General features: G+C 41.9%; 2 long non-coding RNA genes across 2 annotated transcripts in view; one reads left to right on the top strand and one right to left on the bottom strand.

The window, feature by feature from the left end:
- Positions 1–23,747, bottom strand: part of LOC143818987 (uncharacterized) — a 70,377-nt gene extending 46,630 nt beyond the window's left edge. The window contains exon 1 of the long non-coding RNA XR_013224720.1: positions 23,620–23,747. This is a non-coding gene — a long non-coding RNA (uncharacterized LOC143818987). The remainder of the gene's footprint in view (positions 1–23,619) is intronic.
- LOC143819701 (uncharacterized) lies at positions 18,683–19,911 on the top strand. Its single transcript, XR_013225045.1, has 3 exons — positions 18,683–18,741; positions 19,482–19,596; positions 19,740–19,911. It is a non-coding gene; the product is annotated as an uncharacterized LOC143819701 (long non-coding RNA).
- Positions 23,748–25,676: the final 1,929 nt, after the last annotated feature.

Raw genomic sequence — 25,676 nt, 5'->3', positions numbered from 1 at the left:
GGTGTCACCATGGGCAAAAGGCTGGCCCCAGTGGGCCTGCCTGGCAACTGGGCTGCTCCCATCCTGATGCCACCTCCCACACCTTCCCCAGGGATAGGAGGGATGGCCATGCTCAGTGGTGCTGTGGGTGGAGGGCAGGGCCTGGTGGCTCTGCTTGCTGCCTGGCCACTCCAGTCTTGCCACCACCTCCTGTTTGCTGGAAAGTAGGGGGAAAGTCCAGCCACATTCACAGGCCCCATGGCCAAGGGTTAACCCCAGTGGCGCTGCTGCCCTGCTGGGCTGCTGCAGTCCTGATGCAACCTTGTGCCTGCCAGGAGCCTACAACAGCCTTCACTGCTAGTTGTTAATAATGGGATGCTCATTTTATTTTAATCAGCAATAATGCAAAGCAAACTTGTCACTTTATTGCTCACATTATTCTTACCCTGTGTGGCTGCTTGTTTTGGGGTCACTGTAGGCAAAAGATGAGAGAATGTATTTATTCTTATAGCAGGAGGCTGAGAGTCAAGGGAGAGGGCCAGCTCTGAGTACCATTACTTTGTATCCGGATATAGTTTGCTATGCAAATAAACAAAATGTATTCTTCCTGAAGCTCCAATAAAAATGACTTGAAAGCTGACTCAGGCAATGATAATTCAGATCGCTAAAATATATTCCTGGAAGTGCTAAAATGAGGACTTGGTTGAGTCAGAAAAATGAGTGGTAATTAGGTCGTTGGGAAAAGAACTTGTTTTTCCCCACATGGGAATTTATCTAGTTATGTATGAACATTAATTTGACTTATATGTAGCCTCACAAAGATCCAGCCACCTTTCCATTCAATCTCACTCAATATCCTTTTTCCCCGCAGCTCTTGTTTCCTGTGTCTTTTGTGCAAGTGTCCAATTAACACCAGAACAGTGGCCAAAAGTGACCCCTCATTTCTTTTTTGCTGGTCAAAAGGACACCTCCTTTCTTTTCAGCAGCAGAAAAGCAAATAGCTTCCATGTAGTATGATCTTAGAAAAAGGATAATACAAACTGCAACTCTCTTACATGCAATACAATACTGTAAATGTTAACAAGTTAAACATTATGATATCAAAAATTGTGATTTCATGCAAAAGCCAATCCACAAGACAATGGTGCCAATAAGAAAATGAATAATATTAGGAGGAAGGACTGTGGAAGATTGCATAAAGTCCTAAGGTGATCAAATGAACAAGAAGAATAGAGAAAGAGGTTTTCCTTGGAGAAAAGAATATAAGAGAAATAAAACTAAAAGAAACTATAAATTTAAGACTGAATCCAAACACCAGAAACAGAGTAAGTAGCACATGATGACCAAAAAGTGGCAAAAAAGTTGCAGCTGAGATCTGCAGAAATCTAAAATTGCACTCTTGGTCTAGCAAATGCCATAAAAGTGTAGCTCAACTGAAAAGTGATAAAAAGGAATTTGGCAGGCGGCATTGTGTGGACATGTGTGGTGGTGGCAGAGTCCTCCAATTGACTGTTTCCACACTGGGAACTTTACTGCAACGGCTCCTGTTCGGGAACACAAATCTGGAGTGGATGAGGTGCACTGGGCCAAATGTTCCCACTTTCTGCAGGAGCAGGAAGAGGCGGTACAACCTGCCCTGGCTCAAACTCCAGCCTGCAGCCTGGTGTGAAGCCTCTGTTGTAGAAATGATCATAGAAGCATAGACTCATAGAGTTGGAAGGGACCTCATGGGTCATCTAGTCCACCCCCCTTGCACTATGCAGGACACTCACATCCCTATCGCTCATCTACTGTAACCTGCCACCCCTTTGCTTTCACAGAATCAGCCTCTCCATCAGATGGCTATCTAGCCTCTGTTTAAAAATTTCCAAAGATGGAGAACCCACCACCTCCCGAGGAAGCTTGTTCCACTGAGAAACCGCTCTGTCAGGAACTTCTTCCGGATGTTTAGATGGAATTTCTTTTGAATTAATTTCATCCCATTCATTCTGGTCTGTCCCTCTGGGGCAAGAAAGAACAACTCTGCTCCAGCCTTTTAAATACTTAAAAATAGTTATTTACCCTCTCAGTCGTCTCTCCAGGCTAAACAGGCTAAACAGACCAAGCTCCTCCAACCTTTCTTGATATGTCTTGGTCTCCAAACCCCTCACCATCTTTGTTGCCCTCCTCTGGACACGTTCCAGTTTGTCAACATCCTTCTTCAACTGGGGTGCCCAAAACTGAACACAGTACTGCAAGTGAGGCTGAACCAGAGCAGAGTAAAGCAGTACCATCACCTCCTGTGATCTGGACACGATACTCCATTTGATACAGCCCAAAATCCCATTTGCCTTCTTAGCCACTGAGTCACACTGCTGACTCATGTTCAATGTATGGTCTACCAAGACTCCTAGATCCTTTTTGCAAATGCTACTGCCAAGACAATGTGAAACAAGTGTAATTCAGTGTGAAATTCAGTGGGCAATGTGAAACAAGTGTAATTCAGGGCACTGAGCAAAGCAGTTGCCTGAATAAATGCTCCATATGAACTCCATCACAGTTCACTGCATTTACCACTTAAGTTAGCCCATTTAGATGTAGAATTAACATGTAAGTAGCATGCTTTGGTGGGGAAGGCACTGGCAAACCACCCTGTATTGAGTCTGCCATGAAAACACTAGAGGGTGTCACCCCAAGGGTCAGACATGACCCAGTGCTTACACAGGGGATACCTTTACCTAGCATGCTTTGGACTGTTTATCATTGATATGCTAATGCCACATATAAATGACCCAGCACATGTGATGAGTGCTATTAGCCACTTTACCTGTGACCCAAATCTTGTCTAGTATGGCCTTCAAGTTCATGAAGGAAAGTTCTAGACCAATTGTCTGGTCTCCTCCTAGTGTGAACTGGAAGCGTACTTCAGCAATCAATAATTAAAGGATACAACCCCAATAAAATAAGGGGGAAAGCAATGCTGATGGGGGGAAATTTGTCAAACATAAGCAATTATCACTCCTAAGCATACCATACATGTTTATATGGAGTGTCCTGCTTTCATTCAAACGTTCATTCATTCATTGCAATAAAATCCAAAGATATGGGGAAGCCAATGTTATCCACTTTCTAGTACCATTGATTTCAAACAGAGGGAATGGTAAGCATGTGTTTAACACTTTCATTTAATTAATTAATGTGTTTAATTTTTAAAAAAATTTCTGTGCTCCAAATAATATGGTTTCTGGGGTTTTTAAAGCAAATGTTCCATTGAGATTCAACTCTAAACTTAGACTAATTTGCTCTCTTCACTACACAAAATACTGTAAGCTCAATCATAATTGATTCTTCTAGGTGTCTAGCGAGGAAGAGGAAGAGGATGAGGAAAAGGAAGAGTTGGTTCTTATATGCAGCTTTTCTCTAGTAGGAGGAGTCTCAAAGCGGTTTGCAATTGTCTTACCTTTCCTCTCCCCACAACAGACACCCTGTGAGGTGATATTACTGCTCGGTCAGAACAGCTTAATCATGGCTGTGAGAAGCCCAAGGTCACCCAGTTGGCTACATGGGGAGGAGTAGGGAATCAAATCCGGCTTGCTAGATTAGATGTCCACGCTCCTAACCACTACACCAAACTGGTTATTTCAAAACTCTCAGTAACGGGTTTGAGGCTTTATTGACTTGCAGGAGGGCATTTTTGGGCTGGAATAAGATGTGACATGTCAATGTTGGGTATAAACAAGACCACAGTTTTATTACCTCTCCATGGGAGGGCTGGCACAGCATGGGAGAGGAAGCCTGACCTAGCAGTCAGCAGACTGCACCAAAACCTGTATTGTCCAGAGGTATCCTGGGGACCCACAGCATTCCCAGCCATGAGAGCAGATCCCCTTACCTACTGTTTACCCTAAGGGAAGCAACCTATGCAGAGGAGTCAACGGGTGCCCACCTCATTTGGCTGCCCCCAGGCCACCTGGAAAACGACCCCCTGGCTCCCAGCAGGGTCAGCCACACTCATTTACATGCCGTCTCTTAGGCACATTATGCACGGCTGCTGAAACGGCGATTTCGGGTCACATGGAAAACACGGAGGGGGAAGATGAGAAGCAAACCGCTTACGCACGGGACGGGACACAATGGCGGCAAAACCCAGAGTAACCGATTATGCACGCGGCAACCCTGGAGCCGCTTCTGGTTGTGCCAAGGTCACCCGGAAGCTGCGCTTTCTTCCGCGTTTCACTAACGCGGCTTTTTCGGCGGCACGCACCGAATCTGTAGCCAGTTGCAGCTGGCTATGTGTGTTATCGGTGATTTTAGTCGCCACCATTCCACCCCGAATGTGCGCTATCCCCCCCATGCATAATGGGCCTTAGGGAGGCCCCAAACCCCAGGGAGTCAGATCGCACACTGGACTACTTGCCAACAGGCTCCATCCGATGCATGTCCGCAGCTGTGATGAATTGCTAACTATGAAACATCCACCTCAGATACTGAATAAGGGAAGTTACATAAAGACTTAATTTGATAGTGTTTAAAGGAAATAAATTAAACATTAAAAAGTAGGTTTGGAATCACTCTTTAAAGCTAAAAGGGCCACTCTTTAAAGCTAAGAGTGAAAATCCTAATTATAATCAAGACTTGGAAATGTCTCATTGGCTCCCAGCTATGTAATGAAGACCTTGTATCTCTGTCAACTGTATAACTGATCAGAACAAAAAGCAAACTTCAGAGAAGGAATTCATTTCCTTTGGCTGGAAAAAAATCTCTTTGACCACACTGGAGACACTGCTCTTAGATTCATGCAATTAGTAGAGGAATATGAGGAACAAAGCTAAAAATAATTAAACAGCTTTCCAGGTCTTCCATATGCAGGCCTAGAGGTTGGTCTTCACAGCAGATTAATGGGGATGTGGGGAATAAAGTACCCATAAAGTTAAGAAGAACATATTATCTTTCTCTTACTAATGCTCTAATGAACAGCAATTTTGGCTCTCTGAATTTATAATTCAGTGTAGTTTCTCTCTTCTCATTTCACCCTTCTACAGGTGTGATTAAAACAAGGAAAGGAAATGGGGGGCCAAAGTCTAGATGCTGTGATACTTCACAGGGCAGGCAGCTTCCAATTCAATATTTGTACTTTTTAACTCTTGGGAAGGAAGAAGTGAAGATATTATTGCTTTCCACTGCCACATTGGTGTGTTTCTTTAGAGCTCCTAATTAAGTAGTTTGTTTACTTCCCACTAACACAAGCTAAAATAAATTGCATAATAAGAGGATAAAACGCTAAATATATTAACAATATTTAATATTTACATTATATAAACAATATAACACCGAACCAGAAGGCAGAGTTCAATTAATTGCAACTCAGGGAAAAAGCACTTTAGAATAACAACAATGTGACTGGAAAGTTAAGTGGCTGCCAGATAGCTCTCCTGAACAGAGTTCCAATGGCAAAATGCTCAGTGCAAATTGCTCTCCTGTACCATTGCAATACAGATGGTGGTGTGTTGGATCAGATATCTTTAACAGCGAGTTGGCTGTTAAAATAACAGGCTAAGGGCTAAGAGGGTGGAGAGTGGTATGGCCCTGCCTCAGACAGGCCACACCCACTTCCACCCACCCAGCTGACCAGGGGCTCTCTGCTGGCATTGCCAGCAGTTTGCCCCTGGACGCTACCCAGGAAACATGTAAGTGCCCTGGGGGTGGGGGCCTCCATTCCTATTGGGCCAGGAAGTCCCCAAGCCACCTTGCAGAGGAGGCATGAGGGCTTCCCAGCCCAACAGGAAACCGTAGGGGGGGGTTCCCTATCTGTCCCCCCAGCACTAGACATAACAGTAAATCTGTGTCTGGATTGTACCATTTCAGGCAGATTTTCACAGGATATAATTATTACCATGACAGGAGGGAGCAGCTAGCAAAATTTAGCATAGAAAAGTTGAGCAGCAGGGTGAAGAAAACTGTGCAGAAATCCCTTATTTTCATGAAAGAGTAATGCAACATTGGTTCTCTGCTCCAGACTGAAGTGGTATGCTTGAAGGAAAGGATCATGAAGGGTGAAACAAGAGCTGTGTGTGTGTGTGTGCATGTATGTGGAGGTGATGTTTCCACTACCCAAAAACATTTACCTGAATCCACCTTGAGCAATAACTTTCCTTCCCGGTAACCCAAACACCCAACAGAAGCGGCACAAAAGAGGGACTGGCTGAGCAGCAGCAGCTGAAAGGAGTAGCTCAGAAGGGGACAAGAGACAGGGGCGAGGAGAGGGCGCCTGCCCCCCCGGCATCACGGCATCTTTGCTCGGATTGCACGGCAACATGTTGAAGGGACAGAAGAGCTGGTCACACTCACTTACTTACCTGGGCAGGCTCATTCTCCTGCGGCCATCCAGTGGCATGAAAAGGCCACTTCGCCGCCACTGCTGGTGGTTGTCCATGCCCATCACCCCAGCCAGCCAGACTTGCAGCTCTCCTGGGCTTCCCATTGGGCGACAACCAGCAACAGGAGCCAGCGCGGGGAAGGGGGGCTTTTCCAGGAAGCTGCCTGCCTGCCTGCCTGCCTGCCTGCCTGCCTGCCTGCCTTAAATATCCATGTGGATCTACTGTCCTCTGGTAATGACCTGGATCTGGTGTCATCCCTGACATCACATGGGCTTTTGCAGTTTGTTACTGGTCCCACCTGAGAGGCTCTTGAGTTGCCCTGTTCCTTTTGCCTTTTGATAACAATGAAGGTTGAACTGAAGGGAAAACAGAAACAGGCTAGATTTTACTGTGCTTTTTATTCATAGTTTACTATGAAGAATAGTGAAAAGAATTGATATATGCAACCTCGATTGCTTTATTATAATAATTTAGTCAAATACCGATACATGCAGCAAATTACTAGGGCTGTACTACTGAATTCCTCCCCCCATTGGAGACAATGGTACTGATAACACCAAACCATGACATCACCCACAACAGATTGAGTCCATGTAACACACAATGCAAGAATAATAACTCTTTTCATTCAGAACAGTGGGTGGCATTTTTTTATTTGGCAGATGGAAAACAGGTTATTTAAACAGAAAGAAACAGCGAGAAAAGGCAACTTTCTTAAGCAATGACTCACATGTCAAAAACATACAATGAACTGACTCCTGAAAAGGAAAGAGATAAAATGTGCCACACAGCTTATCCAGCCTCCCCCCTCCCCAACATCACCACCACTGTCACTACTGCTGTGCTTTTCTTTCTATCATGAAACTAGTATCTGCAGAAATATTGACTTTCAATTCCTCATATGCATATAGAAAATAAGGCAGAGAATGAAGGCAGATGGACATTCTAAAGAATGGTGCATTTTGCTTGAAACAAATGGCTCAGAAGGCAACATATGGGCGAAGTGCCTCACTCTCCAAATAGGGATGCCAGACTCCAGGTGGGACCTGGGGATCCCCCTGAATTACACTTCATCTCCAGACTACAGAGATCAGCTCCCCTGGAGAAAATGGATGCGTTGGAGGGTGGACTCTGTGGCATCGTACCCTTCTGAGGTTCCCAACCTGGATCTTGCAACTCTACCCCCGTATCCCTCTAAAGGGGCTAGTGGGGACCTGGCAACCATCTTTCTGAAAGCATGGCCAGCAGTATCTGAAAGGTTCACGAGTTAATGGCCAAATGCCATGTAAAAGAAATGCATCACACAGATCAGTTCTGACAGACCACAGAGTACTGAAGGGGCTGTAGTGGAGGGCATTTGTTTTTTATGTGTACATCGTCATGCATCATGCAAGCACTTCAGCAAACACTGGCACATGACAAATTTGTGTAGGGTTTTTTTTGGGGGGGGGATTTGTGAGATGAAAGCATGCACTGGCAGGGCAGAGGACCCACTGAACCCACCCTGACCAAAACCCATCTTCCAGACTGGCATTTTGGTCCACAAATAGGAACACAACAATGTCTTGGTTAATGTAATGTTAATATTCTTGCCAAACTGGTCAATCATAAATGTGGAACTCATCCTGCATGGTTACTGCAACCAATTTCTGTCATTTCTCTAAATAAACAACATTCTCTTTCTTTGATTCTTCCGACCTTATCTCTGGAACACTTTCTTTCTGCCTCTCAGCTCAGGAGCAGACTTCAAGCAATTGCTTATTGTCTTTTAATGGGGTTTTAATGGGGATTTTAGGATACTGTAGCCCGCCACGAGCCGTAAGGGAGTGGCGGGAAACAAATATAATAATAATAATAATAATAATAATAATAATAATAATAATAATAATAATAATAATAATAATAATAATAATAAGTCCTGTCACATTCTCCACTGAATGCAACTTTTGCATAGAGATCCACTGAAGACAGATAATTTCCCTCCCGCCTCATTTGGAAAGAAATGGCAGTTGCGTTCAGCCCTTACTTCTGAGGACACAGCCATAGCAAATGTTTGCTCATTTCACTGAAGTTCAAGGAAGCTTAAATCTTATTCATTCAGCATTCTTTAATTTGAATAGGTACATTGAGTGAAACTGTTCTTAGGACAGCAAACACAAGTCAAGAAACAAAAAGATACTCAGGCACTTCCCTAATGAAAAGTGAGTCTAGCCCACTTTCAGGAAATCAGAGACAAAGCCTCAGACTTTAGTGTCTTTAGTGCACTGGGAAAAGAAAAAAAATACATAAGAAAAAAAATACAAGAGACTTAATACAACATTAAGTGTCCTTCCTAGACCTGAAATAATGGTATCATGATATTTTGGAGAAGTAAAAAAAGAAAGATATTAACTGTACTTTATATATCTCAAGGACACACTATGAGGCCATTTTATAAATGATGATTTTATCTTGGAAATGATTATGTGTATAATGCCCCTTCTTTAGACTTGCCTGCCAAACGTTTTGGATAGCTCATTAATAGTGCAGTAAATTACCTCATTTATGTAGTATTCGTAAGCTGTCACTTAACTAATTGGTTTTGTTGCCACGCTAAGAGGAATTAGTAGCTGTTTTTTAGATCCAGACCTAAGGTATGGACATACCCAATTATTTTAGCCTGCAAAATAGGCAGGAGTAGCCCAGATTCTATACTGTAACACTGACCAGAATGGCTGCCAGAATATTCAGCAGACTATCATGGGCCAGACTATCATGGATGATGCTAGCCCACAGGAACCGTCTTGCTATCCTGCCATAAGAAGGAGAGTTGGTTTTTATGCCTCGCTTTTCACTACTTAAAGGAATCTCAAAGCGGCTTACAATTCCCTTCCCTTCCTCTCCCCACAACAGACACCCTGTGAGGTAGGTGAGGCTGAGAGAGTCCTGATATTACTGCTCTGTCAGAACAGCTTTATCAGTGCTGTGGTGAGCCCAAGGTCACCCAGCTGGCTGTATGTAGAAGAGTGGGGAATCAAATCAAGCTTGCCAGATTAGAAGCCAACACTCTTAGCCATTTTATCATGCTGGCTCTCCACGCCATGCTACACTTCACATACACAACTGCTAATGATATCCATGATAGGCTTGTTCACCATGGGCCTGATCCAGCCCCATTTGGCTTTGGCACCCATTAAAGTCAATGGCACAATTGACTTTAATGGGAATTTCAGACTTTCTGCCTTTCTTGGGGTCTGGGAGTGGGGGTTTCAGTTATAGCCTCTGAACTTTCAGGGTATCTCCGGGAGGCTCTCCCCTGACCCCCTCCAAATTTCACAATGATTGGACCATGGGGTCCACTTCCAGGGGTTCCAAAAGGGGGTGCCCCCATTCACTCCATTCTATCCAATGAGACAGACTCTCCATTGGATAGCTGTGTACACACCCATCTGGGTTCCCTCCCCTTCCCACCATGATAAATGGTTAACAAATTTAAAACATATTAAAAATTAACCCCCATGCATTTGGGAAACCCTTCCAGGGCCATCAAGAAACTTCAGGGTTTTACAAAATCTTGGTTGAGAAAGCCTGCTTTAATTTAACCCCCCATCTATGCTGACTGGCTCCACTATATACCACAACAGTGAATTCCACAGATAAAGAATTGAAAATGAATTCTAAGGAAAAGAAGTTAGAACCATAAAGCAGATAAGGAAGAGACATGCAAGTAGTTCAATGGTGGTACAGCTGAGTCATGAATGGTACAGCAGTAGCCTACAGCCATCCAGGATACACCGAAAGAAACAGATAAGCTGAGGTATGCATATGGAAATAAAGACCATTTCCACATGAGGAAAATGTTCCTGGACAGCCTTGGTATGTTGGTGGCATATATAGCCCGCTCCACATGAAGTTGCCAACAGCCCAAGACAGTCCAGTAGCCAGGTCGCAATTTGCCCATTTTTAAATTGTGATCTTGGGAATCCAGAAAATTGGATTTACCATCCTAAATCACACAAACCATTGGCAAGCCACCAGTGAGCAACCAGGGATAAGACTGTATGGAGAGGAAAATGTGTGATAGCCTCTGCAGCTTTGTACTGCCCTCACTCCTGCCCTCCCCCTCCATTTCCTGCTCTGAGTAATTTTTTTTTAATGGTGCATTCCATATTGCAGCGCAACTGCAAACCTACATTATCCAAGGTGAAATAAAATCTTCTTTAAAGTGTCCATGGTCTTCTTGGGATCAGGCAGCCCCGTTTTTGTTTTCTGGAGGTGGGAAATGACCTGGGAAAGGGGAGAGGTAGGTGATCTTGTGGATCCATTTGGTAATCCTCACCCTTAGCACAAGATGCCTTCCCCTGTTACAAGAGGCTCAGGAGACTCAGTGCAAGGAAGAGTTCTCTGTCCCAAGGGCAAGTGCCAAATGAACTATCAGAACAGGTCTGCAGAATAATAGTTTAATGTTTTTCCTGTCAAGTCACAGCTGACTTATGGTGACCTTCATAGGGTCCTCAAGGTGGTTTGCTATTGGCCACTTCCACATAATGACTTGGGTATTCCTTGGAGGTCTTCCATCCAAATACTATCTACCTTGCTTAGCTTCTGAGTTCTGATGAGATAGGGCTAGCCTGGGGCAGGGCAGAGTAACAATACATTCTTGTAAAACCAACCAGCAATTTTAATACTGCCAGGGAACAAAAATCAAAGACCTTTGGTTTGGGCTTCCAAAAAACCACCAAAACAAGCCAAATGTAACAGAAGGAGCTGCCAGGACTCAACATGAAGAAACACTCAAATTTAATATTGCACTGTCCTTATGGGCTTTGACTGTGATTTGATTCATACATAACTTTTGCAGGTTCTATTGCACATTTAACTGGCTATATGAAAGGACTACTTGTGGCCACAATGTAAGATTAGAGGAAGGAACTCACCAAAGAGTGCAACTCACATGATTAGAAATGTTCTGTTCCAGAACTCCATACATAACAGGAACTCCTTAGAGTCCCATTTTCCAAAATTACCTCTGCACACAGAGAGGAACGTGCAGAAGAGCTGGCAAAGGTATCCTAGGAACTTGGCTTACTGTCAGCCATATTTATGCAGATTAAATCCATCTGTTTTGCATTCCATTTGGTTTTACTTTTAAAATAGTTTTAGTATTTAATTAGCTTTAATGATTCTTTTGCGGTGTCAGCCTAATTTTCCATCAGTACAAAATGGGCTATTAGTGGAAGCTTTTGTTTTTGTTTTTGTTTTAAATCCACAAAAACCGTTTCAAGCCTAAGGCAGGTGTGAACTTTTCCAACAAAAGAAAATAAATGATTGCAAATGCACAGCTAACATATGCCAATGTCTTGAAGTTTACCGAGTTGCATCTGATGTAAATTGGGCAGGCTTAACATAGCAGGACTAATGCTAGAAGAATGCACTTCTATTCTCACCATAAAAACTCTTTTCTGGTGAAGATTACCTTCTATTCCCAGTAATTATATGACTAATTGCCTGGCTATTAAAGAGGTGCTTTATTAAATCATCAGAAGAAAAGTGTTGCTACAAAGCATGTTTTTTTCTGTCCTCATAAGAAACACCCTTTGTCTTTGAACAACCCACCGACTTTATTTGAATTACTTATTTACAGAACTCCCTCACTCTGCATTAGCCCAACGGAAAAGAAGAAAGTCATATTACCTCTGCCTAATCCCTGGCTCCTCCCCAGAACTTCAGTTTTGTTCTTGCCATTTTTTAATATGGTTACAAGAAAGATAACTAAAATGGCTAATATATGGGCAAAGATGGTGTCCCTGCATTTTTGGTTGATAGAGCTTTCCCTAGTTTATAGTTTTGTGAATTATGTAAAATTTTATTTGATATGAACAACAATAGAAAGGGGCTTTTCTTCCTTCTGGTTTTTATATTCTAAGTAGTTAAGCCATAAAGGAGCAGTCTTCTTTCAAACACCTGCAAGTCACCTTTAACAAGAAAGAGCCTCTCTATTTAAAGTGTAGGTGTATCCTGATGGAAGACTTGAGAAAAGAATCTCAGCACAATGTATCAAAGGGGGGTTGGGGGACATAAGCAGAGCGATGAGATGATTCTTTAAACACCAGTGCTCTTAACAGAGGAAACATAGATCTCCTGATTTTAGATTATGTTTGCTTGAATTGCTAACAGAGACTAACTCAGCACCAGCTGCTTTAAATGTGATTGCCAACATTTGTTTTTGAAAAGCCAATTCTATGCAAATCAGAATGTTTTGTATGTTCTCTGCTAGGGGGATGCTTAAGGGGAAAGAGCTTTGCAGCACATGTAAAGTGAATGTCTAGTAAAGATCCATTTGTGCCTTTTTTTCTTCTCAACTGAGTTTTTGGGCCTTTAAGAACTATATGGCAAACATCAGCAGGTATAGTTTCCCTCTTATTACCCTATATATGGCACTGACCAAAATTCTGCTTTTCATTTGCCTGTTACAATACTTAGGTCCATAAGTACCATTTGGACAATCTGCTGTCATGTAGATATGTATTTTTAGTTTAACATCGCCTTAAGTCGTTCACAGAACATAAACCTGTTGCTGTACTCAACTTTGACCTGCAAATTTCCAAGTGTCTCGTGTGCTTTCTTACTTTAGCTTCTCTCCACAAATGCCTGCAGGACATGTCTGTTTCCATCCTCCATCACAACATACTGAAACAATCCTTCTTAATGACATGAATCATTTTTACCCCAGAAGTTCAAGCCAGCTTAACCTCGACAGCCTTGGCAGCAGTTGCAATGTCTGCTAACTGGGGGGGATGGCATGTCCCCTTAATAGAGACTTACTATGGAGGAATCAGCTTTTTCGGGCCATGGGACTTAATAACATCACCTGATAATTGGTGCAGGTCAAGCTGATACTAAAGAGACAACTAGAGGGACCAGTTTGAAAGTTACCAACTCTGGGCCTAAAACTGAGACAAGCATTTCCTGGATAATCCCTCTCTCAAAACTGCACAGCATATGTTTTGTATGCTGATTGCACAGTAAAATATAAATCTTGTCAGCATGCAGGCTGCACTTACAAAACAAATGCTGTATCAAGTCCTTGAAGGAGAACTGTCTCCCCAACCCCCGTGACTGAAGTTCTCCCTAGCCTCGAATTAACAACTCTCTGTCAGTTGGATCTATTTATTTTTTTTAAATATCTACTCCGCTGAAATATTCAAAATGCAAACCAAAATAGAGAACTCTAAATCAGCTATGATTATAGCAGCAAAACCAACTTTAAAATTTTCAATAAAGTGGGTGGTGATTCTACAACTCCAGATGAGTTGGACAATCTATACCCATTCCAATTTATCTTCTGTCCTGCAGTCACTTCTGAAACTGCTTAGGACCTTTAGATGATCTACACCAGGAAAAAACAAAAAAAACAAAAAGGGAGTAGGAAACCATATAATGGGTTTGGTTCTGCAATAATTCAATGCAAAATGCAATGAGCAACAAAGTCAAGTTAGCTCACCATTGACTTGGATCCCATGGAGTACCAACACCAATTTAAGGATGAGATATACCAAAGAACAGCATTTGGGAGGACATTTTCACACACAAATTAATAATGAAATGTGTAAGCCCATGCATTGCAGAGGGAAGGAGGAATCATGCAATTATTAATGAATTCCCTTCTGTGGCTTTCCTTTCCACATACCGCTTAAAGAATCCTAAATTTACTCTAATTTAGCGTATTGGTCCTTGGTGCTACAGTACTTTATCTCCACATTAAGCCCCTTGGCTAAAGATGTTCCACACCAATGTGCAAAGTCTTTCTCTGAGTATGCATCAATTGGAGATTGATTTATTCCCTTGTCACATCCCATCTGATACCCCTCTGGCTGAGTCCAGAAGGATAGCAACAATAATGTCAGAAGTGAACAGATAATGGAAAAAACAGAAACTCCCACATTTTTGCTTTTAATGTTCCAGATGATGGCTTGGAAAATTGTACTTAACTATGGGACCAGTGGCCTGTGGCCAGAGATATGGCAGATTCTCATTGGTTTCAATTGATATGTGAAAATCTTTCCCCTTATGCTCCTGTCCATCTTGTTGGGTGGCTCTAAACTTTTCCTATATTTACTTTGCTCTGTGATGCCAGGAGGCTCCATTGAACATGTTTTTTTCTTACCCACTGGATACCAACTTTTGCCGCTCTCTCTCCTTTATATGTCCCCTTCTGATTCTTACACATCTGGACACAAAGGGATTTCTGAAGCAAAGTCAGGGGGGATTTGCAATTCTGCCTTACTAGAAAAGCTCTGAGCAAAGGAATGCTTATTTCTATGCATTTTGTTTCCATATGCAGCTTGAGCCTTCTGAAGGAGTAGTGATAAGCAAGTCCCATACATGGAAAATGACAAATGAGTGGTTAGATGGAATAGAAAGGAAGAATAGAATGAAGGGTGTGGTAGAATAAGATAGCATGACAGTACAAATAAGAAATTGTTCAGGATAAATTAGAAAAAGCACAGGACTAGGAAAAGAGATGTAACTGTGCAATGAGGGAATCACTTGAGCATCTACATAGTTGCAATGCAATGCTGTACAAAGTTATGGCAGTTTATACCCACAGATTTAGACTGGAGTAAATTTGCACAGGATCATGCTGTAAGACACTTGCTGCAGAAATAAGGAAGAGCCTCATGATTCTTTAAAGATGTCACCAAATTTTTTGTGGTTTTTGCTGTGACAGATTAATATGACTACACCTCTGGATATTCTTACCTATTTTCATTAGTGCAGCAGAGAGGATGGCAAGCAAGATTGCTCCCTCCCACTATCAACCTCCATGGGAACAGTGAGTCTCATCAGCCATGACAAAGATTTGGAAGGGATGAATATTTGGAAGGGAGATCACCAAGGAAGACCAGGATCATGATGCGAAAGCAGGCAGTGGCAACCCATCTCTAAACATCTCTTGCCTTGAAAGCCCCATGGGGTTGCCATAAGACTGGCAAAAGGGGGGGGGTCGGGAGAGGAGGAAACTTGGGAGATCTACTCAGATATGAGACTCAAATTCTGTTTTAAGGAACTCAGATATGAGATGGTTGGTCTACTAATTTGTATATGTAACCTATCACTGAATTCAGCTACTGTACCAGAAGACTAGAGACTAGCAAACGTTACACCAGTTTTTAAAAAGGGATCCAGAAGGAAACCAGGAAATAACTGGCTAGTTAGCATCAATTTTTCCCAATGGAGCAGATCTCTAGACTAAAGAAGGTGAACTATAATTTTGGGCGATCTCCATGTCTCATCTAGAAGAACCACTAATACAGATGGAGAAGATTCATTGGCAATTCCCAGTAGTACAGGACAGGGCATGCAGGCTGGACTTACATTCATGACCCTATTTTAAATTACAAAATATTGGACATCCTCTGTCACTAAAAAGCACACAAAGACAAACCCTGTTGGTCTGAAGCAGCAGAATGTTTGAGTCCAGTGGCACCTTTAAGACCAACACAGTTTGATTTTGGGTATATGCTTTCGTGTGCATGCACACTTCTTCAAATACATTAAAATAGAAGTCAATTACAAATAAGTAGAAGGTGAGGAATGTGTTGTAATAAACTGAGCAGTAAATATAGCTAAGACTGAATGAAGGTGATTGGTAAGACTTGTGAATAGCAACAAATTATCATACAGCATAATAAAGATGGTTTACAATTGTGCGTTTGCAAGCAGGAAGAGCACATGCACCAGCTCTGTGCAGAAATAGTCTCTCATTCTATGCTAATTTGCTGCTGTTCACAAGTCTTACCAATTGCCTTCATCCAGTCTTTGCTATATTTACTTATCAGTTATTTATGCATCTTGACTCTAATTGGCCCTTTCTGGAAACACCCTCAACCACTCTCTACGAAACACCCTCCTAACCCTCTACTTATGTGTGATGGTTGGTTACTTCTGTTCCAATGTATCTGAAGAAGTGTGCATGCACACAAAAGCGTATATCCAGAATAAAACTTCGTTGGTCTTAAAGGTGCCACAGGACTCAAATTTTGTTCTAAAACAAACATGAGCTACAATGCACACCAGTAGAGTCTCATATGTACCTCAGTTCCTTAGTGGGCTCCTCCACAGGAGTGAAAAAGACAGATTGTGATGTTTGCTGCATACAATGGAAGCTGTTACAAACAGGAACGTTTTCCCATGTTGAAAAATCTCACTTGAAGCCAGTGTCTGATGACTTGAAGTTTCACACTGTATGCAAATCTTTTTCCCCCTCTCTGTTTTATCTCATTACTAAGAAAACCCTTATTATTCAGAAAAACCACAGGGAATGGAAGAGAATAACTGAACTACCTATTTCATGTACATTTCCACCCCTCCCGAGAATTAAATTGTTCCACAATACAACTGAATCCTATGGTGCTCAGAGAGAACAGCTTGCACTTCTTAAAATTCCTGGGGCTGCAGCATCATATTAATGACAAACTATATTACGTAGTCTAGGCAGTTGAAACAGATAAAGCAAAAGTGGAGACCTTTTGGATTGCAAACAAAAACCAAAGTACTTTAAACTTTGGAAGCAGACAGATGTTTTGATGCCTGTGAAAACTACAGTCACAAGGCCGTGGGGAGAAGCAAGGAACTTTGTACAAAGTCTTTTAGGGATTTCTAACATCTCCCTTCAAAAAGAAATTGTCATGGCAATACATAGTTTGTGGGCTGTACACCTTATCAATGCTCTGTGAACCTCAAGGCTAACAATAACAGGCCATGAGGTCTATCTATATATTTTTAGAGTTCTATGCCTCCCTTCCCTGAGGTCTCAGAGATCATAAGACAACCACCGTAAGTTCAGCAAAAAGGAGGCAGATGAGAAAAAAAATGCTGTGTCCTTACACCATCTGGCACATTTATCTGTCAAAATGTTTGATTTAGAAATTGATTTGGTAAATCAGAACTTCATCCATGCACTTTAGAAAACGGCCAGGAATGCCAGTTTCATCCTGAAATGTCTTACGCAAGACCACAGTCATGGGACCCCTGGACTCACTACCAATGATTCATCCCACTAGAAAAGAGTTTCAAATTTGCATGCATGTAAGTACCATCCATCATTTGTTGTTGTTAGGTGCGAAGTCGTGTCTGACCCATCGCGATCCCATGGACAATGATCCTCCAGGCCTTCCTGTCTTCTACCATTCCTCGAAGTCCATTTAAGTTTGCACCTACTGCTTCAGTGACTCCATCCAGCCACCTCAAACCATCCATCATATGCAGTAACAAAAAGTGAGAAAATGTAAGCCGCTTTGGGTTCCCATTAAACCAAAAGACACATTATAAATGAAGCTAATAAATAAGTAAATATCTTTTTTTTTCATTCAGGGTCACCTTCCTTTCACGTAAATATGGTAATAATATCCAAGCAAGCTCCTGGAGAGGCCTTGTTTAATTTCAAATAAAGTTCTCTACCAATTTTGCATGAAATATTTGTAAGATTATTGCAGCCTGTGTACTGAAGTGATTCAGCTTTACAAGTCACACAAATCATAGCTCCCTTCTGAATTTTTGATTTATTTTCTGTAGTTGTTTTTCAACTTTTTGCACTGGGTGTAAAGCTAATTCCGGTTCCTAATACTTACATATTTAGTTGTTAATTTTAATGTCATTAATAAATTACATCTTAAGTCATTTTGTTGTAGTTTGGATTATCAGTTACTGCTGTTTAAATTAGAGGTTGAAAAATGGAAGAAAAACTTATTCTCCAATATAGATTTTGCAGTATGGAATGATTCTGAAATTCCCATTGAAGCATAATTTGTGAAAATATGATATGATAGAATTGCTTTTTCTGCCAGTGGATGCAGTACAATGGCTCAGATACAAACTGAGAATTCATACATTGCTAAGGATGCAATCTATGTTTACTGCACATTTTTCACACATTTGCTTTGAACCAGGGAGGACACCATGCATGCAGAAACCAGGTGTCATGCATAGATTCCCTTCTGGATGAGTTCTACCATGCAGGACTGTTGCTACCACACACGCTATCACATTGTTAGCTGGGTACTGATCATTTATTTTGCCACTATTCTTACGAAAAGCATCTTTTGGCCTATACACAAACATTCTGGTTCAAATGCTAAAAGCCACACACTAACATTTTAATATCACAAACCACTTAAACAGATTCTTCTCTCTCTCTTTTTTACATTCTATTTTGTAGGCACTCACTGTTTATAACTCTGAACTTCTGTGCACCCAACTTAAGAATCCATAATTACGTGCACCTGCTTGTCAATTAAGTTATACCCTTGTGGAGGCATTTGTTATAGCTCACTGCACTGGAGCTATTAACCCTCACCTTGACATCCGTCAGCAACTCATTTTATGTGTTCCATGCATGCAGACTGCAAAAATCCTACTCTGAAAAGTAATTATTTATTCTATGGATAGAATACAATAAGGTAGAAATATTTTGAGTATTTATTTAAACAAATTTAGGAACTATACTAACACAGTATACAGATACTAACCATTTGAGATATGCAAACAATACCACATTACTGGCAGAAATAGTAAACACTTGAAGTGACTACTGATGAATGTTAAAGCAGAAAGTGCAAGGCTGAACATCAAGAGGACAAAAGTAATGACTGCTAAAGAATTACATGACTTTAAGACTGCTGAAGAAATTGGAATACTTTTTTTTCCTATTTTTTTTCTATTCTTTGGCTCTTTTTCTATTCTTTGGCTCTTTCGTTGACGAAAAAATCAAAAGAAGATCAAGACTGGGAAGAGCAGCCATTAAGGAACTAGAAAAGCTCCTTGTGTGTAAGGATGTGCACCCTAGAATGAAATAATCCATACGATATTAATCCCCCTTTCAGGTTTTTACATATGGGTGTGAAAGTTGGAGGAGGAGTTTTATGGCAAAATGGCAAGTGAGTGGGTTCTAGATCAAATCAAGCCTTCACTCACACTAGAAGCTAAAATGACTAAACTGAGTATCATCCTTTAGTTATATTATGAGAAGCCACAAAAGGTACCATAGGCTACACAATAGAAGAAAAAAAGCAATTAACTTTGTAAAACCAAATACAGTGCATGATATGTGAAGTAGAACAAAGTATTTATTACAGTGGAGAAAATAACACTTCCTGTTTATATTAGCCAATCACAGAAGGAAAACAGAGGACACTTAAATCACTTAAAGCTCACACTCTGAATTCCAAAGATACCTGTGATCCAGTTTTTCACAGACATCTCTGATAACAAAGAAACCAAGGTAAGTGATATTGTGTTGTGACATGTGAGCTAAGGAGACAGAATGTTAAAGGGGCAGCAAATGTGTAGAATTGTCATGTCATGATGACTTGTTGTCATTTTGGGCGGTCTCTGGTACTTAGTACCTTTTGTGGTTTTCTACAGAGGTTTCTCCTCTTTTTCCTCTACCTTATGAGAAGACAAGACAGTCCATGCTAGGAAACGTTGAAGGCAACAGGAAAAGAGGAACACCTGACATGAGATGGACGGAATCAATCAAGGAAGTCATGGCCCCCAGTTTGCAAGGCATAAGCAACACTATTCATGACAGGATATTTTGGAGGTCTGTAATCCATAAGGTTGCCATAAGTCAGAAGTGACTTGACAGCACTTAACTCCTCTCTCTCTCTCACTCACACACACACACACACACACACACACACACACACACACTCACAGGGGGGGGAGAAAAATAGAGGAATGCTCAAACACTAGCTGGTTTAGATCACACCCTGATCACAATCAGGCAGCTACTTTTTCAATGTTTTTTAATTGAATTCTTGTAACTCATTCATAGTCATTCAAGGGGTTTTTGTACTTCTTCCCAACACAGTACAGTGCAGAGAAGTTGGCTTTCAAATATGTCTTTTCTCGCCCAGCCTGATGGAGCCCCCCCCCCCCCTTGAATCATTCCTATTTATTTTTCCTTTGAGTTTTGCTTGGTGCTGACTTCACTTTCTTTTAGGTCAAACACATATATATTTTTTAACCTAGGCTGTTAAATAGGGGTTTCTTATTGCTTTTTAATAGTCTGCTTTTATTTGATAGCTTTGATACTGTTTATGTATAATTGCTTGCTTTTAATGGCTTGCTTTTATTATTGTGACAGTTTTAATAGCAATTTAGTTAACTGGAAAGTTGGCATCTCTGCTGATTTTACTGAGCATAAACAATCTGCCATATGAATAAATTTACTAGATTTCCTGCTCTGATGGAAGGAAGATCTCTTTCCATTTGCCTGTTGTTCCCACTGATGCTCAATGAGGTGGTGGTGGGAAACAGAGGAGTGAGAGTTCTCATTGCAATAGCATGATATAACTTCTGGTACAAAACCAGAAGTGCCACATGGAGTTTGGAGGGATCCTAGAGCAGGGAAGTCACTTCTAGGGCCATTCCACACAAAGGACAATGTGGCTAAATCTGTGCACTATTGAAAAGCGCTTCAGGCAAAAGCGGCAGATCGCGGTAACACACACAGCTGTTTCTAGCGAAAAAAGCCTCTCCCACTAGCGCTGTTCTCGTAACGCACAAGTTTCCGGTCTCGCCGAAATCGCAATAGGGGAGGCGATATTTTCCCACACTTCCTCCCGCCCCTTAACAGCCAATTAACTGTTGTGCTCATTTTTTCCTTTAAGAACTCTTTTTTAAAAACCTGAAAAAACACGTAGTAATGCATATTCATTCCTTCAATGTATCAGAAAGACCTTTTCTGCAGGCGTAGGAGCTGGCGCTTAATCGTTTACAGGCTCCTCAAGTTAAAAAAAAAATCCCCACTCCCCATGGGTGAGACTTGTGGCTGAAATTATGGGCAGTGTTGAACAAGGGGCTGTATTGTGCTTGGGAACTTTAAAGACACTTGCAGGGACTTTAGCCAGAGAAGCCTCTGAGAAGCCTCATTCATTTGTTGCTTTCCCCGTCTAAGGAAAAAAAATGGTGATTGCTTCGCCGGAAGTTCGGCAGCGAGAGCAGGGGAGGGACTTTCTTCTATCGCTACATTGAGAATGCACATGGCATTCGCTGATGTGTTGCAGCTTGTGCACAGAAGTGTAGCGGTTTTCTCAGGGGGAATCCACTTTTTTGGATTTCCCATAAAGCGCTACAACGAAGCGCTTTTTGTGGGAGTGTTGCAGGAGTGTTGCAAATTGTGTGCGACGTCATGTGGAACCTTGAATTAGTAGTGTTTACCAAAGGTAAGACTTCTGCTACATTTAAGTCGTGCGGAATGGCCCCTAGTATTGCACCAAAAGGAACTTTGAGACATTGGGACACCATCACTCACCCTGTCCTTGTACCCCCCTTTTACCAGTTGCCATTCAATGGCTAGCCAACCCTACATCTATTACACAGCCACAAACCTGCTTGTGAGTCAGTCATGCTGTTTGGCACTGAACTGAATAAATCTGGGGCTTGGTTCATCTGGATTGCAGCCACTGAAGCACCAAAAGTCAACTGCTGATTACATTGACTGTTACAATTGTGGCTTCCCTAAGGGCTCCCAAAAATGTATGCTGCAACTAGAGCTATGTACTTTGTTCCTAGGAGATTCAAAATCAACATAAGCAACCAAGGAGGCAAAATTTGTAATGACACAATTATGCAGAGTGATTCCAATATTAGCAGATGATAGTGCTTTAAAGATGTTTCAGTCATGCATATCAGGAGACCACTGGATTTTTCAGGGTCCGTGCGCATGTGTACCAAGGCTGTGTACGCGTGATAAATAGACCCATTCCTTGTTCACACAACAAAGTGATTTGAGAGGAGCACACACTTCCACTGAGCACCCGGAAACATTATAAAAGCAGTCACCTCATTCATTCCCTGTGGGTGACTCTTCATCCTTTCATAGGTACATGGCTTCTGTCAATATTAACAGTAACCAGAAAGGAAGGATTTTTTTTTGGTGGGGGGGGGGGTGCAATAAGCTTTAACGCTAAATCTTAAAAGTATGGTTGAGCTCTACGACAGTCTTAATTCCCCTGTTGATGTTTTTGCCTTTGAAAGCCAACTCATATTTGAGTGGCCCATCCTGTGCTGTCCTTTTAAGACAGAGATGCTGCACAACCAGCAAGGTGGCCTGGCCGTGATCTGGGTCCTCTGTTTCTTCAGGGCAGATGAAAGGACAAGAGCTGTGCTGTTTGTGTTCTCTCTGCTTCAGGATCCTCTGTACCGGAATGTCAGAGAAGCTTGTGTGCTGAGTGCTTATTTGCAATTGCATGTCTTTCAGGCAACGAAACATCAAAATGATGCCCAAACGCTGTCATTCTCTTGGTTTCAAAATGGAGGGCCTGAAACATCTCCCTTGTTGTTTGCATTTTGAAAGCCTGCCGTCTGATTTTTCATTAAATCGTAAACTTTTTAAAAAAGATAAGCACAATTGGTGGGGGAAAGGTCATGATGACTCCCCTTCAAAGAAAAAGAAATGTCTCTTTCTTCTCACCCCTGATAATCACTAGAATCTTGCTATTTCCTGAGCAGGGATTTAAGTTATTCCATGTTTAATTAAAAACAAATTCATAAAGAACACAGTTAAACAATTTGGATGTAAAATGTCTCTCAAGCTTTGTTCTCGTCCTTTTGTTACTGCCGTGCTATTTGATCAGACAGAAACTCTGCTCTTTTTTTTGCTGTGAAAAGGCATTTCCCCCTGCTAAAGGCCAGACTAGCTGAAAAGCTGAGCAGAATCCTGAAACTGCTGCTCCCAGTGGTGTCAACAGCTAATTAATTTCATTCCCAGCCTTAGATTTCACAGTGTACTTTTTTATATGAGTTACCATTGGTTTCTGCCGCCTCAACACATTACTCCTGATGCAAATGATGACTTGCAGCTCGAGAGCTTGGCTGGTGACAAACTCTACAGGGTCTCATGATGAGTGTGAAATTAGCATGTGTCTGTCAGCTGTTCCACATAAACTACATGATGTAAGCTATTGCCCTAGTTTCTAGCAAGATAGACTTTTAAATAGCCTATCTTCCACCAATAGAAATGCAGGGATATCTTTGTCAAGGGAAGAAACTGGAACAATACACAGTAGGTTGGATGCTAGGATTCCATTCTGTTAGTGGCCCTGCCTTCCTATGATGCAAGGCACCATCCCTGTAGTACAGTGTTTCCCAATCATGGTTTGTCCATGTGGCTCTTGTAGCATGTGCTACAGGCCCTGCAGTTCAAGGGCCCCTGCGCACTGCCTTTCTGGCGAAGCCCCTAAACTGAATGACAGAAAACCTGTTACAGAGCACATGCATAGAAAGCTTACGTACATACCTCTGGTGCTCTTCTGGCTTCAACTGAGGCAAGGAGCCTCACTGCCTGGATCGTAAAGCTGCAGAGGAGCAGTGAGAGAGGGTCTGTGCCAGAGAGGAGGCAGTGAGAGTGTCAGAGTGGGGGGAGGTGAGTCAGCTGGCCAGATCTGGGTCAATTTCTGGATTCCATCCCGTTAAACACTTGGAAGGCATTCAGTCATTGCAATGTTGCAGAACAGAGGCTTTGCAGCCTTCCTTTTGCAAGAAGTCCTCTGCCCCCTGTCCTCTTTAGGTGCACCCCTTTTGCCTCAGCAATACCCAGACTTGCAAATCAAACAAAACATCCATGGTTCTAACACATGTCCCTGGCAGTAGTAGTCCCACTCTGGGATTGGGATAACAGTTCCCAGAGTGAAATGATGACTCATGGGGCTGCATTGAGTGCTCTGGGACAGGAAAGACAGCCCTAGGTATAGAATGGTGGTCCCTGAGGCTGGAATTATTGTTTTGAGATTGGAATGACATAGAGTAAAATTAATGTGATTACAATTGTGTTAAAGATTTATCTCACTCTAATGGCTACAATTGCAGTGAACACTCTTTTTTGAAATTGAAACGAGTCAAGAATGTCATATGAGCCAGTATGTGTCAAACATGACTGAATCATCTCTGATGAGTGTCTAAATACTTAGAGAAATGGACATGTCAAAGATAATTGAGGATTTTTCTGCTACCAAGTCTCAGAAATGTTTTGTGTGGATGTGAACTATGTAGATAACTAAATTTGAATAAATACTCCATTATTTTTAAAGGTTGTTTTCTTTTGTTGTTTCTAAGGCAGCTTATGTTCAAGAGAATACTAGTAAATGTTTTCAGCAAAGGGAAGGTGCCAATTCCTTCCAGAGCTCCAACTATCCCTAGGAAGGGTGCTCTGCAGTTACTTGTGCAACACAAGTAACAACTCCAGTTGTGCTCTACTAGGGCCCCACTGGCTCTGAAGCTATGAGCCCTGCAAATCCTTAAACTGGGCCTGGGTACTGTATGGTACTGCAAAGGGAATTTTCAAAATGGTTGCTGGTCAGAGCCCTCCTATCCTGCATCTGCCATTTCTGGCCCCCAGCAAAGATGAAATAACTTTTAAAAAATTCTACTTTTATTTGGGCAGGTTGACCTGCCCCCTCCCAAAGTGGCAAAATGATGAGCCTGAAGGAAGTAGAATGGACCTGGCCACTTAAGCCTTTGCTGGCTGGGGATCCCAGGGGCATGACAGGCATGGCCAGCTGACACCACTACCTGGTAGCTCAAAGCCTGAAAAATATTTCAGCTATACCTCCATGTTCAAAAGGCTGAAAAAAGTTCCTCTTGTTGGACATACCATTTTCTACTGAAATCTGGGGGACACCTTACAGCAGAACATAATCATGGGAACCAGCTCACCATCTCCAGTGAAGTACTAGTGATGTATCTACAGAAGACCTGGCTTTGTACCACCTTTGGCACTGTAATGTACAACCAGAAAAATGGAAGTGTTCCTTGAAAAGGTCTCTCTGCCAAGAAAGCTGCCTAGGTACGTTACATAACTATGCTGTAGTTGTTATTAGCACTGTGGAGAGACAGGAAATCCATACAGGGTAAAGTGACTTGTAAGGAAGGATGCTGCATTAGCACATATGGTTTAGGGATAAAGAAAAAAAGAGCATAATGCAATTCCCTGTGGTTTAGTTAATTATCTCCCCAGCCCAAACATTCCCTGTTGTGGTTCCCACTTTGTGGAAAATGGCCTGCCTCAGCAGATCAGAAAGCCTCCCACACTTCTTGCATTCCACAGAATGTACAAAACAGAACTCTTTAGGAGTGCATTTTTATAATGAGAATATGGCTGTGGTAAAACAGGAATGTTGTAATCTAGTCTTATTAAAATGTTAACTGCATCATCAGCATCATCATTATTTGAATCTCTATACTGTCCTCTCAAACCTATTGTATTGCTAGATTCTGTAATCTGCCTTGTGTATCAGCAATAAAGGAGGACTCTATATGAAGTAAATAAATATATATGTAACTCTAATCCCTGTTCAT

The sequence above is a fragment of the Paroedura picta genome, chromosome 10 (assembly GCF_049243985.1).
Source record: "Paroedura picta isolate Pp20150507F chromosome 10, Ppicta_v3.0, whole genome shotgun sequence".
Classification (NCBI taxonomy): Eukaryota; Metazoa; Chordata; class Lepidosauria; order Squamata; family Gekkonidae; genus Paroedura; species Paroedura picta.
The sequence above is the reverse complement of the archived record's forward strand: the minus strand, read 5'-3'. Positions and strand labels throughout refer to the sequence as shown.